Here is a 5,682-nt window from a genome sequence, read left to right on the forward strand (position 1 = left end):
TTCCCTATCAATCTGTTCTTGCAGGTCATTTGTGTATGTCCCAAGTTCATGTTTGTTCCCAACACTTAATTCCCCACTAGAATCATATTACTGATTTCCTCAGAATCAGCCAGTCTCTCTTGTGCTGCGTGATCATAATTGACAAGGAGTCCGTGGTTAAATCTTTCAATAGCTGAGGTCATTGAGTCTTCTGAAGCAACATCAACTGACCCGTGAAGGCTTCCACCATTAACAAATCTTTTCATTTCTCTCCTTCCACGGCAAACAGTCATGGTTCGGCTGTGTCTTGTTATTGGGGGCCTGCTCTGTTTCCCTTTTAACACCAACATTACTGCTGCTGAACTAATAGAAAGGCTTGGGCTGAGTAGCTTAGTTGGAATATTTGGAAGGAAGTCCGTCAGAGTTAGGTGGCCCAAATGTACAAGGTCCAGCCCACCCTTTTCAAAAGGGTGAGATGTTGAACATTGGGCTTGTAACGGTGAGTCCAGATTCACAGTTATTAAGACCAACCCTGCTTGAATGGACAGAAGTGACTCAGGGACAATAACGTCTTTAGAGACGTAGGCAGGTGAAGCTACAATAGAGTCAGCCGCAATTTCAGGGTTCAAATCTTGATTTCTTCCGCCAAAATGATTTCGTCTCTTGAATTTTATACAAATTTATTTTTATTCCTTTTCTATTCAATAGTTTTTTTCCAAAAATAAATTTTATAATTATTATGGATTGGGTTACTGATGGAATTATTCCATCGGTATATTCTAAAGAGTTGAAAAACAATTACTACAAATGTCACTTCATTTGTTACATCACCAATAAAATTATTCTGTCGATATATTCCAGCTGGTAAATTTTTTTTTGGTGCACAATGTCCATTTATAAAACCATTGATTATTATTATTATTATTATTATCATCATCATCATCATCGATGAACTTTCTAACATACCATAATTTACCTACAAGAGTTTCTTTGATGACCCTTTTCTGTTTGTGAATCCATTGCTAAATTACTCACTAAGAAAATGATAGAATAAATACGGATAGAATATTTTATCGGTAAAACTGTTAGATATGATAGTGATATAAACAAATATTTTAAAATTAATAAATTAAAAAAATACCTATCTTAGACCCCAAGTTGAAATTTTAATTTTCAGCCTTATTTTTATATATAAAAAAAGACAGGAAAACTCCACTCAGCATTATAAACATAAATTTAACATTTAAAAACACTTTTAAACAACTAATCATTACACATGTTCAATTTAAATTTTTTAGATATCGAATTTTAAATTCACACATCTCTCAAATTCAACAATAAAATTGTCTAAAATTAGTGTGTATAAACTCCTTGCGATGAGAATATTCATTTGATGGTGATCTTATTTACTAATTTGGCTTGATTCCATTAGTCAATATTTTCGCTCTATTCTCTCTTCCCTCTTTCTTTCTTTTATTTATATTTCTTAAATTTTTAAGAATTTTTGCTTTTATATTTTGTAGTTTTTAGATATAATAATGAAAACTGAGTTAATTAAAATCAATACTTTAAAAAATATAAAATGTTTAAAGGGATATTTATGAAAAACATTATTTGGTTATCTTTGTCTCTCCCTTTTAGAGGAATAAAAAAATTGATAAGAAATAACTCGAGAGGCAGGAATAAAAACCAAAAATCCAATTTTGTTTCTTTTTTCATTGTTGATACTCAATCTTTGACCTAATTTTTGATAAAAAAAATTTAAAAATAAAAAATAACAAAAAAATCAAAAAATATATATTTGCATTGTTTGCGGCATCTTTTTCAAAGAATTTAAAATAAATAAAAAAGAAAAAAAAAAGAAAAAAGAAAAAATACATTTAATTTTTTAGTGAGCCTTAGTCTTTTTTTGTTTTTGTTTTGGAAGATAGCTTTATATTTCAAGTAGGGATGGGTAATAGAGTTTGGTTTTGAAATGATATTGGATTGGTGACAAGTCTGTTTTTTTTTTTTAACGCTATTCCGAGTTGTATTAGATATTAGCTCAACAACTTAATTAGTATTATCAATAGTATGGGATTTTGGGATGATTGCTGTTGGCATTGGAACTTAACATGGAATCGATGCTTTAGAAACAATGGAAATAATCACTTCTTCCGTGTCCTCGAATTCCAGAACATAATAGTTAGCTGGTGAAGACTTTCATGCATGCCTCATTGGATGATTTGTTTCATTGGTGGCAAGGATTGATTAAAGAAAACTTCTAGCGAAAGGCTGGAATCTCCATCCGCTAGATGGTCAACTTAATTTATTTCTTTGATATCCACAAAATTGAAACAAGTAGGTAGATGAAGATAATATTAATTATGTTCAAACCATATTCAAGGACAGCGTTAAAAATACAATATTATTGTTGCTAAGCTACAAGACGCAACCTAAGTTGTCTATAAAAGGGGGCAGAGCCGATCCTTGCTGCTCAACTTGTTGTGTCACAAACAAAAAAGTCCTATTTCAGTTTTCACAAGATGGGTGAGCACTTCATTAACCCTAATACTAGAGTTGAAGTCATAGATTAGACTCTATAATAATCAATGCTAATTTTGTTCTTGTTCTTAATTAAATAATTAGGGAATGGAAGTTCGAGTGGATCAGGTCCAGATGACCAAGGCTTCGCAACAATCCTTAGCATTGATGGGGGAGGAGTGAGAGGCATCGTTCCTAGCGTAGTCCTTGCTGCTCTAGAATCTAAGCTTCAGGTTCTTGAATAAAAAAGCTTTAGCGTTACCTTCATGTTACTTTTAACAACATCCATCAGAGAATCCCTGATTGTTACATCCTAATTGCCATTTTATTGTATGTATATATACATATAGAAGTTGGATGTGGACAACAAGGATGCGAGGATTGCAGATTATTTTGAATTTATTGCCGGGACAAGCACAGGTGGTCTTATGACTGCAATGCTCACTACTCCGAATGCTGAAAAACGACCAACTTTTGCAGCAAAAGATGTTGTCAAGTTTTATCTGGAGAAGAGCCCACTCATATTTCATCAAACCACCGAACAAGATGAAGAAGACGAACTTTTCGATGATGAAGCTGCGATCAAATCTGTCCTGGATGAAGCAAGAAACCAGATCCAGCAATATAGTTATGAAATGAGGTGAAATAAATCAAAGGGTCGGGATTGTGCACTTAATTATTTATTTAAACAATATATATCCTGACAAAATACTAACATAATTTTTTTCAGAAAAAAAGATTAAATTTCGCATAATTAAATCGATGTGATTCTCTTAAACAGGAATCATATCATTGTAGATCCTCTCATTTCTGTATTACGGTTTCTTTTAAAGTGGAGATTGCTTCCTAACTTTATCCGTAAGAAACTTCGGAGTCTAGTTTATCCAAGGTATGATGGTGCCGAACTACATAAGATAATTAACGAAGAATTGGGACAGAACAATCTCAGTGATGCTCTGACTAACGTGATAATCCCCACCTTCGACATCAAGCGTTTTAAGCCAATCACATTCTCCAGCTTAAAGGTCATTGATTCTTCTTAATTATCTAATAAACAAATACCAAAGCTCCGTAAGGTGCTTCACACACACACTACACACACAGTGATCTCATGCATCCTCTATTGTGAATAAAAATATTGCAGGCACAACGAGATAAATTAAAGGATGCTCGAATAGCAGACGTTTGTATTGGCACGTCTGCAGCGCCATATTACTTCCCTCCATATTATTTTAGAACAAATGTTGATTTCAACTTAGCTGATGGCGGTCTTGCAGCCAACAATCCTGTGAGTTAAGGGTTGCTATATGTTGCAATATAGGTGTTGTTAACGTTGTTAAGTGGGTCTCAAACTCTCTGGAACACTTGGGTTGAGTTTTGTGTTGCTTGACAGTCAGGATGCTTTCTTTCAATTAATGTTATAAATTTTATCAGTCATTGCTAGCCGTGTGTGAGGTGATGAAAGAACAAAAGATGGATGGTCGTAAGCTTCTTATTCTTTCACTTGGAACTAGAGCAGCAGATGAAAGTGGCAGGGATGAGGGTGGATCAGATCCCAGCAAATGGGGCTTCTTAAGATGGCTTTGGTATAGCGAGAACAACGGCAGCCCATTGATTGATATCTGGAAACTGCACCAGATGAGATGATTTCCACTAATATATCAACAATCTTTCAATATTGTGTTTGGGAAGATAACTATTATCGGCTTCAGGTATGAGTGACTCACATTTGAAATATTTTTCCAACCACATATATTTTCCCTATGCATGTCATTAATATTTCGAATTAAACATTTATCTATTTGCAGCTATGTGAAGAAATTAAGGAAAACATTTCCAATGATTTACCTCAGAACTAATTTACACTGGAGAGTTTCAATCATACTCTTTATCATGCACTTGTATTTCATGATCAAATGATGTCCTGCAATTTGATAATTAAGACAATGTTGAGGCTGAAATAAAACTCTGAGGCCAAGATGGACGATGCAAGCCAGAAAAATCTGAACAATCTTGTGAGGATCGGTCAAAATCTTGCAGAAAAGCACGATGCCGAACTTGAAGCGTAAGAACTCGATTAAATGATGAATTTGTATTCCTTTTTTTCTTTGGTGGTTTTGCACCAAGTTTAATAGCCTTGAGCATCATGTGGATCTAATTTAACAATCTTCGCCTTGATTTTTTGCAGCCTTGCGCAAAAATTGATTAAGAACTGGAGATCAGCTCGCTCGGCCAGAAATATTTCTGGTTGATACATTCTGAAGTACACAAATGTTTCTCCTCTGGAGACACTATGATATCTACTATTTTATATGATGTTTTTTATTTGAAAAATAAATGGAGGCCTGCAATAATGTTAGTGTTGGAGTCAACATGATGTTGAGGCCGGCATCGTTGCAAAACCAAAGCCATGTTGTGTGTTCTAAATTCAGGCTTCTTTTGTGAGTTTGTGTGGACACTACAAGATTTCACAGTTTTACCAATGAACAAATTCTGTCGGTGTGTGATTAGAAGTTCGTCGGTGATTTTTTTATTGTCATCATCATTGACGAAATTAGAAGTTCGTCGGTGATTTTTTTATTATCATCATCATCGACGAATTATGTCCGTCAGGTTTCCTTTCGTTGGTGATTCAACATTCCATTGGTAAATCGGTCGGCAAAACAAAAAAGTCATCTGCCAATGGTTTTACAGACGAAATTTGCGTGCCAAAAAAAAAAGATTCCCGCTTGAAATATACCGACGAATTTGTATGTCGGTGACATCGTGATTTACTAATGGACAATAACCGTTAGTAAAGCTGTTAGTGAGTGTATGAAATACCGACCGAATATTTCTGTCTATAAATTCATCAGTAAGTGTGTCAGCTACTATTAAATGCCGACGGAGTAATTCCGTTGGTAAGTCGGTTGGTGAGTGTTACCGACCGAATGAATCCGTTGGTAAAATCCTTGGTAATTGTTTTTTTCTAAATTTGTTTTTTAAAAATTATTTAGGTATATAATATAAAAATATATAAATTAATTGTAATACAAACCAATTATGCAAATAAAATTTATATTAAACAAAAAAAAACAAAGTTAAATAATATTTATTACAAACTGAATATGTTTAAAAAAAAATATTAAATGAAGTTTTAAAGGTAAATAATGTTTATTACAAATTAATATAAAGGTGGAG

General features: G+C 33.6%; 1 pseudogene; it reads left to right on the forward strand.

Annotated features, from left to right (window-relative positions):
* Positions 1 to 2,475: 2,475 nt before the first annotated feature.
* On the forward strand, positions 2,476 to 4,853 carry LOC105117258 (patatin-like protein 2; annotated as a pseudogene).
* Positions 4,854 to 5,682: the final 829 nt, after the last annotated feature.

This window comes from Populus euphratica, unplaced genomic scaffold, assembly GCF_000495115.2.
Source record: "Populus euphratica unplaced genomic scaffold, PopEup_1.0 scaffold1260.1, whole genome shotgun sequence".
NCBI classification, from domain to species: Eukaryota; Viridiplantae; Streptophyta; class Magnoliopsida; order Malpighiales; family Salicaceae; genus Populus; species Populus euphratica.